Source organism: Pseudochaenichthys georgianus, chromosome 21, assembly GCF_902827115.2.
Source record: "Pseudochaenichthys georgianus chromosome 21, fPseGeo1.2, whole genome shotgun sequence".
NCBI lineage: Eukaryota > Metazoa > Chordata > Actinopteri > Perciformes > Channichthyidae > Pseudochaenichthys > Pseudochaenichthys georgianus.
In genome coordinates this window covers 3795168-3809384 of record NC_047523.1, presented here as the reverse complement: position 1 = coordinate 3809384, position 14217 = coordinate 3795168, and the positions used below count along the sequence as shown (strand labels likewise).

Below are 14217 nucleotides of genomic sequence, written 5' to 3'. Positions count from 1 at the left end.
ACATTTGCTTAAAAATAAGAAGGCCTTGTAACTCTCTGAGTATGTGCGTGTGGCACGCACAGGGTTACTTGCTATGGATCTATGCATCCCATGATGAATGGTGTTTGTCCACAACATGTCCGCCTGCTGCACCGCTGCCTGCTGAATGAAGATGAAAAGGGATGGGAATAAACACGGCATGAATTATGAAGATGGTTTGCCGTCTACTTTTTAAAACAAGCAGCTCTAACTACAGACTGTGGATGTTGGGGAATGTGCCTTTGGATTGTTTAAGGTCTGAGTGCTTATCTGTCCGCCCACTCACTGAATCACTTCAGGAAAACAATGCAATTACAGCTTCAAGATCTCTGCTGCCACTGCACGAATCCTGAAGGCCTGTCAACACAGGCGTAAAGTATTCACATGCTTAACTTGAGTACAAGTACTAATACACTGAACAAAACTGAATGTGTTGACATTAATTAAAGTCAACGTTTCATTTTTTTCAGTGTTCCGTACTGTTAAAATACTCAATTTCAAGTAAAAGTACTGCATTGAGAATGGTACTTAAGTAAAGGAACTTAAGTACCATGAGGAACATGTAGTTTAAGGATTAGGAGTAAAAGTACTCATGGCAAAAATAAATTGCTTTTTTTAAGGCAAAAGCAGGACATCTTCACGCGTGAACTATTACATATTTTGCTTTGCTTGAATATAATTGTGGATGGTTTAATCTACACCAAATAGTCATATTTGAACAATCTGAAATTATAAAGTAACAAGTAAATAAATCAGTACAATAAATGTAGTGGAGTAAAAAGCACTAAATGTGCCTCCAACATGTAGTGGAGTGTAAGTATAAAAGCATAACAGGTAAGTTCTTTAAATGTGTACTTCAAATCAAATCAAAGTTATTTATACGGCCAAATATCCCACAAATATATTTGTGAAGTGGGCTCTACAGAAAAAAACATGGATGACTGTTAAATGATAAATACAATTACAAGAAAATAATAAAGAGACCAGATAGAATGTTAAATGCAAATCAAATAGATACAAATAAAACGAGTTAAATCAATAAAAAATACAATAAAAAAACATAAAGTACAGTACAGTACTTGAGTGAATGGAGGCTACTTCGTTACTTCCCACCACTGTCACGCATTGATTTCTGTTGCAGATGTTCGGCTGGTAAACCAACACTGGCTCCACCGCACATTCTCAGCAGTAAAGCCCGTGATACATCGAAGAGTAAATGAAACTTTATCTAACTTTTCCCCCCGACTGCAACTCTGGATAGAGTTAGCCCGGCCCATCTGGTGCAGCAAATGGCCCAACTCACCAGGGAGCAAGGGGAGAGGGGGGAGACGGGGAAGAGGGGGGAGACGGGGAAGAGGGGGGAGAAGGGGGGTCGGATTGAAAACAGATCAGCAGCCTGGAGATCTCAGCACCACCGCATGTCTCTGCAACAACTGCCGAGAGCAGCCAAACCGCGTTTACTTACAAACTTTGACGCTCACTCGGGACACAAACAAACCTTTGACGCACGATGATAGTTTAGTGAAAAACGCGCAAAGCTAACAAACGGAACGCACCTCTGGGAGAAGATGGATTGTAAGAAAAAGTTCCACCCCGCTCCGCACTGAACCTCCCCGGGACAGAGAATGCCGTGCGAACTTTGAGCGTCTCCAAACTTTCTCTGAACTCGGTACATGGAGTTTTCCGTCAAGTCCGGAGAGGCTTGTTTGCGCGTTTTGCCTTCCATGGTGCCAGCTCGGTCCTAGTTTACGGGAAGCAGACTCAGGCAAAGTTTTCTACGGACAAAAAGAGCGTGTGGAAGAGCCTCGGCTTCGCAGTGAGAGCAGCAGCGGAGGTAAGGGACTTTGTTCTGATGCCGACAGTCTGGATGTGTCCTTCTGTGTTTCCCTCTGTTCGCTCTTACGTCCACACTTCAGTGGCCTTTAAGTGTGTTTCTGCTCTTTCTGTTGCCTTGCGTGTCAGCGGCAGATGAGGCTCAGGGCAGCTTCACATCTTATTTGCACTTTGAACTTATCTGACACAGGAATCCGAAAAATGTTCCTCCTGCAACTTGATCCATATGGGAAGAGATGTGATCAGAAAGCACGGCGCCAATCCCTCTAACAGCTTTTAAAAGATCAACACCATTGTGATGTGTGAGCTCTCCAAACAAGGATGCTGCTTTTATTATTTAAACATGTAAAAAAAAAAAAAATCCAAATGGCCTTCAAATATCACTATTTACATTTAAAACCTCAAAGAGCCACTTTGCTTTCTTCTCTCCATTCAAGTTTTCTTAGGCTTGAATGAAAACTAATAAAAACAATTACAAAGTCACACACTGCACTGATGCATCCACACACACTCAGCGCAGCACTTTACTTCTTTTAATCTCTTAACGCCACAAAGCAAAGAAACAAACATGAGGCCGAGTGTGAGGATGCATGGACACACTGTGACAGGAGGCTGGAGATGTGGACTTATTGTTGAAAGATTCAGAGTGTACTGTTTGCTCTTCGGCCTGGGCAGTCAACAAACACTTGACGCCTTTGTGGGGCCCTTAAGCAGCTATATTTGCTGTTGGCTTTTACTCCTATCCAACAGGCGCTGCTAATGATCTCCAAACCCATGTGTGGACATACGAGCCCCACTTCTTTCTTTAGTTGTTTTGGCCTACATAAAAATTAAAAAGAAGCAGCTTTCTCAAAGCTTTTTCCTTTAACATTTGAAAATCAAACAAGCTCCTTCCTCGGGTGACGCTTTCTTGCATATTGATGAGAAGCAGGCCTAGTATAAATGAGAAGAAAAGCCTTGAAGAATGATTCAAGTAAAATGAAATAGTGTAAAGGTTTCTACAATATTGTGAACCTTGTTTTTCCTTTTTGAATAAGAGTATGTGCATGTGGGTTTTCCGCTTCACATGATGACAACCCCAGTCAGGGCTAAAGGGGATTTGCATGAGAAAAAAACTAGAAAGTTTTAGTGCATTTGGCCATTGTGAGGAATGAAGAGTTCCAACAGTTAGGGCCTACGGAGAGTGAAAGGAGTGAAGAATGGATGAGCCCATTCAGCTTATTCAGCCTCCGTTCGGGGGAGACCCATAGTGGCCATGTCACTTTCATCTCCACGGCCCGGCCCTGTGTGTGTGTGTGTGTGTGTGTGTGTGTGTGTGTGTGTGTGTGTGTGTGTGTGTGTGTGTGTGTGTGTGTGTGTGTGTGTGTGTGTGTGTGTGTGTGTGTGTGTGTGTGTGTGTGTGTGTGTGTGTGTGTGTGTGTGTGTGTGTGCGGTGTGTGTGCGGTGTGTGTGTGTGTGTGTGTGTGTGTGTGTGTGTGTGTGTGTGTGTGTGTGTGTGTGTGTGTGTGTGGTGTGTGTGTGTGTGGGTGTGTGTGCGGTGTGTGTGCGGTGTGTGTGCATGTGTTGCTGTAGCCCCTCGTTTTCACACATCGCCTCTGCACAGGCCCCACTTTATCTGCTTCCTTTTTCTCTTTTCTGGAAGTTCACAGAAAATGTAATGAACCACATACTGGAAAAGCACTGACTAGGTTTTGTGTGTGTGTGTGTGTGTGTGTGTGTGTGTGTGTGTGTGTGTGTGTGTGTGTGTGTGTGTGTGTGTGTGTGTGTGTGTGTGTGTGTGTGTGTGTCCGTGTGCGTGTGTGCGTGCGTGTGTGTGTGGGGTATAGGCCAAGGAGGAGGAGGAGGAGGGTGGGTGGGGAATACAGCTTTTTTTTTAAAGCAAATACCGATGAAGTCTAGCGTACAGGCACAGAGAGGAGGGTTGGAGGAGAGGGTGAAGAGGGTGAAGTCTGAGTGACTCTTAGGAGGGGGAGGGGCAGATGACCCCCCCCCCCCACCCCACCTCAACAACCCACTCCTGCTGAGTAAACTCAAAAGTTGATACAAAAATAGGGAGAATACCCTGGACCCATCCCACAGCGGCCCTCTTCTCACTGATCTAACCCACTGTGGGGGTGTGGTGGGGGTGCTTCTGAGGCCTCAGTGGTTTGGTTGAAAAATGTGTGTGCTGGAGTTCAGTGGCTGTGGGTGAAGGGTAGCTGCTCCTTTAAGGTCCTTACACACGGAGCCGATTTTCGGCGTCGATAGATGTCAGGCCTTCGATGAGCGTCCTGTCGCTAATTGATATACAAATAATATTATGGGGAATTAAGTTTTTCTTTAATATTCTTCTGTTATTAGAAGCGTTATTTTGTGATGAACTGCTATTCTTGTGTACCAACCTGCTTCCTATTATAATTACCTCATTTCCACTATGGAGTGACTTTACAAGTGCCACAGCATAGAGGCGTTTCTAGGGTTCCAAAGGGGCGGGACATTGCCGGTAAATTTCCGGAAGGTTTCCATGGAAATATTCGATGCAAAATTAAACAAAAAACATGACATTTCAACATATTTAAAAAAAAATTAAGTAGAACAGAACAAGTTTTAATTATTTTATCAAACAATTATTTGTTTCATTGAAGAACGAAAACAGAAATCAGAAATGTTGAGTTAAATATTACTCATCCCCACCAACCCCACTCGTTAAAAAATGAACAAAAATGCACCCCCATCCAAAAATCCCCACAAAGTCCCATTCAAAATGCAAATCTTCATTCAAGCGATCCTCTGCATTTTGGCTAAACCCTTTCAGTCAACGGGCTCTTCCTCATCAACATCACACTCTTCCTCTTCCTCTTCAGTGGCACTGTCCGGCCTGGTTGAGGATGGCTCTGTGTCCGGCTCAGAGAGCCTTAGGTTTGCCCGAATGCCAACCAGTTTTTCCACTCTCACATTTGTGAGCCTGTTGCGAACCTTTGTGTGGTCTCAATAGCCATGCAGTAAGCAGTGTGCTATGGCATGGATATTCAAGTGTACTTTCCCCTACTATATTTAAGTTCCCTAATGAAGAGCCATCCATCAATTTTGAAAATTCCCAATTAATTCCCGTTGATTCCCGTGGAAAGTTTCCATCTTTGAAAATTCCCGGAATTTTGCAACCCTAGGCGTTTCAATCTGAGACAAACTAAAACAGTTGCATTTTGGTCTGCTGAGGATATAGAAAAGATGATCTCTGCTCCTTTATAAAGTCTTCAATTGTCCACCTGAACATATGCAGCTAAAAAAGGTTTGACCGTTGCTCTTTGATTTGGAGGGAACAGAGAAAGATGAATAAAATAGCGGGCCTTGCATTTTATAATTCTTTAAGCAGAGTAAAAAAAATCACAGTAGCATCAGTATTCACAACTGAGAATCTGCAAGCAGCAAATGTTTAATAATTTACTTTAACAAATAATAATGACTGGTAATGAATATAATTCTAGTGATCCGAGGGGCTTCTCCACACAGAGGGCTCTTCTGTGGATTAAAGTGACTCATGTGCCGGGATGAATTGATGAGACATTATTGGCCTTTAAGGGGGCTGTAAAAGGCAGTGATCGTTCAGTCAGCTGCACTTGAGATGGAGGGAAAAGAGGGAGAGATGGCCGCTAACATTCATGTGTAGAGCCCTTCACTGCTTTGGCATGGGGACGGCCAGGACAAACATGCTTGTTTTAGCGCCTGTTGTATCCCCCCCCTCGAGGCATCCTGCTCACTCTCCCTCAAGTGTGTGAGGTTAAATAGGCTCACATCATATCTGGGTTGGGGCTGCACATTCACACCCTCCTGCTTCCCCCTCTTTACACTAGAGCAGGCATGAGTGGGCACTCCAGTCCCAGAACAGAAACGGAGGTCAGGCCGGATCGTACTCCGGGTTGCACCAGAAGGCCTCTGAAAACACGCGTCGTTGAGCAGGGCGCAGAGCCTGATGTGCATTTAACAAGCCATTTTAAGGGCTGTACGGTAAAATAACTGACAAGCTCATTACAGGCCGATTGGCCTCATCAATCACCGCTCCCCTTCGTCTGGAACGCACAATTACATGCAACACAGTCTAACAAGCCACTGAAAGACTAAAACGTGGGTTAGTTAATGGCAATAATAGTATTGCTTTAAACAAACCTAATACAGTTATATGAAATCTGTTAGAATAATACATTTTTAGTAAAGTCAATGTTTCAGTTTTTAGTGTATGCTTCTTTAATCCACGAAGCAAAAGACCTCAGCCAGCTCCAATACCTCCAAATGGAGTACAGCTTAAACAGATCCCGTCTTGTATACAAGTGTGATGCATGGTGTGTCAGCACCAAGATCTTCCCATCACATTCTGGCCCAAGTCTTCACACACTCCTTCACTCTCATACTGAGTCATCGGAAACCCAGTTTCCCCAAAGCATTTCAGCAGTAACCTCATCATTGTCTGTGGGCTCACAAAGGAACAATGGAGTTGGTGGCTCTGGGGTCTTCTGGAGAAACCCTGCCCAGGTCACAGGAGGTCACTTCATTTGTAGGAGGGGGGGAGGTGAAGCTAATTTCATTATCTCAACACAAGATAAACTCCTCGCACGATGGAAAGTGTCAGGTTTTTCTTTTATCCCAACACTGTGAAAGTGTTTATCCACCTTCACATCTCAGAGCCTGAGAAGTGAAGGGATGGCAGCATTATCCCGACAACTTTACATGAACAATAACTAGGGATGCTCCGATCTCCAATTTTGGGGCCGATCGCCGGAATCAGTATCGGCCGATACCGATCGCCGATCCGATCGAGTGGGCGGGGCCTATGGGGATCTTCTATTCAAAGTGATGTTTAAAACTCAGTTAATGGGGCTCATTCACTGGAGCTTCCACAAACAACAACCAACATAACTAGAAAATGCATTTCCTGCAAATGCGTGCGAATGCTGTAAACTGTGAACATTTATGGCTGAAGTTAGCTGAAAATGCAGAAAAAGCTGAATGTGTTATTAGCTGAATGGTAGCTGCTTTTAGCTAAACAAATGCAGAAAAAGCTTAATATTTCAAAGAAAAGGTTTAAAAAAAGGTATAAACAACAACATGTATAGCCTTGATGTCCTGAAATAGCTGAATAATGTAATAGTTGAATGGTTTCTGCAGCTGAAAATAGGCTGAAGGAGTTAAATATCAGATGTAAGTAGTAGTGAATTAATTTGTATTAAGAAGATAAAAGAAAGTAAAAAGGCTTGGGAAAGCAGCAGAATATTTGAACAGCAAACTTTTGAACTAACTTGATGGTGAATTATCTGTCGCCATGGCAACGGCATTTGATGACACCCCATAATACGCTTAGATGTGTTGATGGCTGCATCGTTACCAAACCTGTGAAGTTTTGGACGATTTCGAGTATTTTCACTGAAGTTATGAGAAAACCGTGTTTCATGGTGAGCATTGTGTTGCCATGGCAACGGCATTTGAAGAAATCTCAAAACTGTCCCGAAGATGTCTTCACGGCTGGACTGTTGAAGTCTGCTGCATGTCAGTTGGAGTGATGACATCATCGTGTTCCATTACACAGGTGTTTATAGTTGAGCTAACGAGCTCTGTAGAGATCACAGGTTTCCATTGTTCTGAATGAGAGATAAACCTCTTACATGTGAACGTTTTGTGGAAGAACCGTAACAGATATCTGTGAAATTTCAAAACGTGAAGCATGTCAACGAAGTTGAGTATCTGAACTGTAATTTTTGTGTAGTTTCGGGTTAATAATGTGGCCTTTTTGGCAGTTTAACTAAAGGTGTGCGGCTGTTACCGTGAGGAAATATCTGCCTGAAATTACAATGGGCTTCAATGGAGGAATGTTGAACGTTTTTGTCACTTCATGCCCTCAAGGGGCATTTTGTTTAATTTATTTATTTTTTTTTTTTTTTTTAAAACCTAGGAGAGGTTTTCCTACGTTTTTCATGAAAAAATATGTCTGAGGAGTGTAGGGTTTGGGGATTATGGCAAGTTTAAAACATTTTTGGGGGAGAATTTCAGGCACTGCTGCACTCTGTTTTGAGATCAAAGCACTCTAGAGTTAACGAGCTGCTGCATACACTCTAATGTTAAAATCTGAAAAAGGCCTCTCTGCTAAGCTCCAAAGTAAATTCAATATCTCAAAAAGTTTAAAAGATCTCAAAAAGAAAAGTCTATTCTATTTAAAAGCTATTTTGAATAGCTGACGGTATTGTGATCATTTTAAAGTTGGAATGAAGGGTCTAGCTGAAAGTATGTGGAAGGAGTAGCATTTGGCGCAAGGTGCAGGAAAACAGGATTTGAAGGCATCTCCCACTGGATGATGTCCTTTTGTTGTTCTATTTATGTTTTTATGTTTCATGTGGAACTACTTGAGCAGGTCTCCCTTGAAAAAGAGATCAATGATCTCAATGGGTTTTATCTGTATAAATAAAGGTTTGAAATGAAATGATTCTGATTTTGATGAAGCCTTCTTTGTTTGTATTGATTTGAATTGGCTTCCATGTTGACATTATTTGTGTTTTTTCATTCAGTCTTAATGAATGAATAATGAAGCTAGAACGAGCTGGAGTTGTTCTTGTAACAAACTGACTGTACTACTGAAGTTCCAGGATATGATCATCAAGCACTGTGATAGATAGCAGGACAGTCCTGTCTGTTCCAAGCGTTAGTTGACATATAAGCCAAGTTTAAGACATTTTGGTCTCTATCAAATCCTGATGGGACTTTGTTTTATTCAATTGGCAACTGAGAAGGATAGTATGTTGGAATACGAGAGATGCGTGCTGTCCATGGCTCCTCTGGTGAGATCCCTGAGATGTTAGCTCATCAGAGTAAGGCCATACGGGGAAGGATCACAATATCCCCTCACTGTATCATTAACACTTTGCTCTGTGACTGTGAGCTTTGGAGATAGATTCACACACAATGGGGTATTGTCTGCCATGTTTGCCGCAGGCTTTAATCTGATGCAGAGGCAGCGATGGGGTCCATGCAGAGGCCTCTGACAACAGAATGCAGCCAACGGAGGGACGAGGGGAGGAGGTGGGGTCTGTTTGTGTTGGGAGGGGAGAGGGTAAGGAGTTTGTAAGTTATGATTTACACTAGGCCCTCCCATAGCTACAAAGTGCACGCAGCCTCAAGGGCAGGGCGGTTGGACTCCTTTTTTCATATGTTTCCATATGATGGGAGATATTAGATTCCAAATCGTGCTGACTCAGTGCCAGGCCACAGTCTCCTCTCAGATAGAAGCTTGAGACAAGAGACGGAGAGTTTGGATACAGAGACATGTGGTTGTCTTTAGCGAGAAGCTCCGCAACCGTTCCCCTCCTCCCTCTCAACATGTCTCCTCTCTTCTGCTCCCTCGCTCTGGCTCGGGACCAAAAGGAGGTTCGCTCATGTTTTGTAATCAGCTCATTAGAGAGAAAGTGGGATGAGAAACGCGCTGGTTACGTGCGGGGCTCTGCTGGCGGAGGGTTCTTTCTCATGCGAGGCTCGGTAATGTTGGTGTCAACAGGTGGTCACAGCACAGCAAAGCATTCCTGGGAGAAAGTTGGTGAAGACAGCGGAAAATCTACATGCATGCCATTCTGATGTCTGCACGCATACACTGAAACATTGACTTTAACTCAGTGTATTATGTCAATCGCGATATGCGCATGCGCGATATTCACATCGCAGGACAAGTAGGCAAATGAACTCAAACACGTCATGTTACAATTATGTTGCTGCTTGCTACAAAAGGAAAACTCATGTCAGGGTTACCTGAGTGAGTGACAGCGATCAAATCTCCAAAGCAAACAGTGATTAAAGGTAAAAACACTGAATAATGTAGTTTCATGTGTTTCTCCAGGCAGGCAGTTCGGCGCTAACCGAGCTAGCTCAGCTTGTTGCTCTGATAACTTAAGATCCAGACGTCCGTGACTAAAATCCTTCATCCGGTTGAATATAGTTAAAAAAGTACTAATTGTATAGCATTAAAGTTCAAGAAAGGATGGTTTGCGGACAAAAAAACCTGCCTTTTCTTTCATTCCTGTATTTTTTCATATCGCACTATATATCGCAGGGGAAGAAAATATCGCAGTGTCAGTTATTTCCAATATCATGCAGCCCTACTGTCAACATGTTTCACTGAACTGTATTAGGGAATCTGTTGACATAATAGCTTTAATTAAAGTCATCGTTTCGTTTTTCCAGTATAGGTGTTCTTTTTATGCACAGCCGGAACACTGACAAAAGCAACACTTGTGTTTACAAGGGAGTGTGATGTGTTTCTTGTTATCCTCCTTGATCCAGGTGTTAATGTGTCTGATTTACCTTAGACTGCCTCACTAAGCCAGGTCATTGAGAACTCACGTTTAAAGAGGCCCTACATTGATTTCACACATGGATGTCAGTTTATCACTTTGTACTTGGAGTCAAGTATGTTCCATATTGACTATAGGGTGCCATGAACAGATATCGCTGGCTGCTTAATGCGGATTGGACACAGGTTTTTACATATGGACACAACTTCAGTCTCCCTGCTACTTTCATTTTGACCATTCCGTTTTGCTTTTTGTGAACCGTCTCTTCGTCCTGCACTTCCATAACGTGCACTAACTTTATGGAAGTGCAATAGTTTCATTGCAGAATAGTTCCACCTGAATGTGTGACTGTTTGAAGAGATCTCCATCGCACTGGAACATCTCAACGGACACAGCCATGTACTGCGTCTAATCTCAGCTGCCTCCTTTCTGTATCCCCTTGGTTTCCATGTTAAAGGGTCTCAGTACAGCCACACCAGGATTGAGTTGCTAATTTAGCAGGAACAAAACAAACTGCAGCGTAGTTAGTGTGAACAAATTCTAAAAAGGTGATAAAAACAACACACATTTTGAAGTTTGGCCAGCGTGGACGTAATTAGTTACAATGACACACGATCTCACCTGGTGACACGCTCTGACAGCTGGTACTGACACAAACACATACACACACACACACACACACACACACACACACAGCAAAACCCGCAGCTTCAAGGGGAGTCCCCCTCCCGTCACCGAGGGTCTGAGATGTGACTTGGACGTAGCAGCAGCTGGCTGGGGGGGGCCAGCAGCGCTCAGACGCTCAGACTGTGAACTCTCACATGCACTCTCACATGCACTCCTCCTGGAGCGCTGAATTCACGCAACACAGTGGAAGTCGCACCGCAGTGAAACCGGAGTGCAGCAAACGCCAACTTTGATTTGGCCCAATCTTTACTCACTGGCTTGTAGGCATATCCGCTGTGGTTCTGCACACACACACCGACACACACACACACACACACACACACACACACACACACACACACACACACACACACACACACACACACACACACACACATACACACAGTTCTGCTTAAGTAGTTGTGAGGTTATTGACAGCTGAAGCGGTGGAGAGTGAGTGCTAACAACACATTTAGGATGAACGACCCAGTCCAAATGCTTCAGAGAGGAAGCTGGCTGGAGTCGGCAGCGTGCAATGTGGCACCAGTGACAGCTGTGACTGTTCCACACACACACACACACACACACACACACACACACACACACACACACACACACACACACACACCTCCATTACATGGTTACAGGGGCAGCTTAGTGTTCATTCAGCTGTGAACCGCCGGCAATAAAACCATCACAGTTTTTTAACTGAGTTTTTATTATCAATGAAGCTGTTATTTCTTTAATTGATACATATTTTAAAGTACAATATTTTCCAGAGCCTAAGCTGACATATATTGTTTGTTTTTAATGTACCATTAATGACTGCTGCATGAAGCAGCAAGCGTTCATGCCAAGTTAGCAACTCGACTTCAGGGGAAAACAGACTATAATATCCAGCAGCGATTGGACGGAGTGCCGTGTCACATGTCCAGACATGCATAGTGCCCAGAGGAGGAACCTTGCAGCTCATAGAGTCCTATTATGAATCCGCAAATGTTGAGTACACCAAGGTTTTATGTTAGAAATGTAGAGTACAGATCCCCAGCACACAGAAACGTCCTTATGCTAACTTGCATGTTGGGCAATTTGCCCAATTAGCATAAGCTGCATTAATTAGCATATGCAGACAATAGTTAAAAATGCCTGGCTGATTTGGACACGGTTGGAGTGGACTTGGGGTGTTAATTAGGATTAGAATGAATTTCTGACACTTCTGGATCGAAAAATTGCAATTTTGAGTCCCTTAAAACTCTGAAATCGACCCAAAATGTATAACAATCCAGCCCACTGGGAGTACAAACATGGCCACTTTCTGGTTAAAACTGGTTTTTATCCTGAAAATGTCAGAAATGCATTCAACATCCTCAAGAACCCATTGACAACAACTTATGCCAATTGTGCAAATTGCCCAACATATGCATGATAGCATCCTGCAGTCTCTATGTGCTGGAACCTGTATTATACATTTCTAACATAAGTCTTTGGGGTACTCAACATGTCCGGGTTCACACTGCTCGTGAGCAGAATATACTGCGATGTGGAGGTTTAAATCGAGTTTTTCTTTAGGGAACGGTCTCCACCACCTTTGGATGTGCATCAAAACGGGAAATCTCAAAAAGCATTGGCTATCGCTGCTGGGGACGATTCAGCCTCTGGGGACGATTCAGCCTCTGGGGACGATTCAGCCTCTGGGGTCAAAAGCCAATAGTACTGTGGTTCTGGTGTAGCCCGGGTATATCTGAGCCAGGACTTCCTTTTCTGTTCCGTTGTTTACTTCATTTATTACGTTTTCTGTCACAGGATCTATCACCAAACAGGTCGAGCACTTCCTCCTGTCTCCATATTGCCTGTTGAGCATAATTTAAAAAAATGTATTCCATTCTCTTGCATCAGATCGGTTCTTTCACCGGAGTATTTTGTATTCTTCCAAGACCAAAATCCATGTATTCCTCCCGCTCTGGCCGGCACTGCAGAGACCATGAGCTCCACATCTGTTTTCTGCCGGTGAGGGAGACGCAGAGATCAACCACAGGATATTGCCTTTACTAGCAGGAGAGGGCAGGTTCAGGGGTGGGTAAGAACTCATCCACAGGGCTTTCCTCTGCTGTGTTGGATGCCGTCTGTATTACATCAGTCGTTAGCTGCTCATTATTCCCCATCTTCCGCAGTCCACTGGATGATCGGGTTTGGGTAAGGGATTCCAGCCCATGTGCTGCTGTCCATTGTAAACGTTTGGAACGGATACAGGCTTGCAAAAACAAGGGAAAGTGGAATGATATGGAGGAAGTATGATTTAAAAAGCTTGAATTGACATGATTACAAACAAAGTAGACATCTTGCTCCAGGTCAACATGATAACATCTGAATCATAGATTACATGTCCCTTAGTTATTGAGCCGTGTGAAGCACTCACAACCTGCTTACCGAAACCTGCACCCGGGTTAAGGCTTATTGTGGCAATACACCTCTTCCTGCTTCACTGAGCTGCATCTACATGTGTGACAGCCTGTCGTGATGCTGTTCCAACCTCTGAATCAGACTAGTGTGCTTCAGTCAGACCTCTCACCATCTACCTCATGACCTTTCAGACCCTAGCTCTAAACCCTCACGAGGAGACCTTCCTCCACAGGGTGATTCACTCACAGAGAATGTGTCCTGTCCCAGTCTAAGCTTGTCCTCTCCCACAGGTCTCTGAAACCTGCCGTCTATTTCAGAGTATCGTCTGTCAACACACACATTCTCCGTCTGATAGGAACTACTTTTTCTGATGGAATCAAGCTAATGTTTGTGATTAGGCTGATTTTTTGATTGTAAATGTATTTGAAAGTTTGAAGGTACAAAGCAAAGCTCATTAAGAAAGACAATTTGCATCGAAAGGACATTTTTCTGGGCTCATGGAAGAGCTCCAACTTTCATTGTGTTGACCACGATTCTCTGAAGGTCTTTGAACCTCCAATCGTTTAGTTTTGGTCTCCTAAATATCTATATTGGTATCATGAGAGAGGGGGCTTGCTGAACATGTCGCTATTAAATATGAGTGTATGTGTGAAAATGACCCTTTGTAAGATCTGGTGCCAGTTAACGTTGGAGTCAATGGCACTCCTCTCAGTGCAACATGTGCAGCTGAAATGGCTCGGAGAGTTAGTTTTTCTTTCTTTGTCTGTCCTTCCATTCAGAAAAGATATCGTAAAGCACAGAATATGGAACACCAAAGTAATTGAGATGAAAGTGGTGAAGTTTAAAAAAGCCTCTTGATTAAACAGTATGGAAGAACTTTGGTGCCACAAATAACTTTGGAATAGGAAGACACTATTGTTACTGAAGCAGCTGTGAGAAAAAGAGCTGCGTCTAAGGAAGGAAGTATTTGGTAAGTTTAAATGAAAGGTTTCTCGTG

General features: G+C 43.4%; 1 protein-coding gene across 1 annotated transcript in view; it reads left to right on the top strand.

Annotated features, from left to right (window-relative positions):
• Nucleotides 1-1439: 1439 nt before the first annotated feature.
• gli2a (GLI family zinc finger 2a) overlaps nucleotides 1440-14217 on the top strand; it is a 108024-nt gene continuing 95246 nt past the window's right edge. Inside the window, exon 1 of the mRNA XM_034110338.2 lies at nucleotides 1440-1852. The gene's annotated coding sequence lies outside the window, so the exon portion shown is untranslated. The remainder of the gene's footprint in view (nucleotides 1853-14217) is intronic.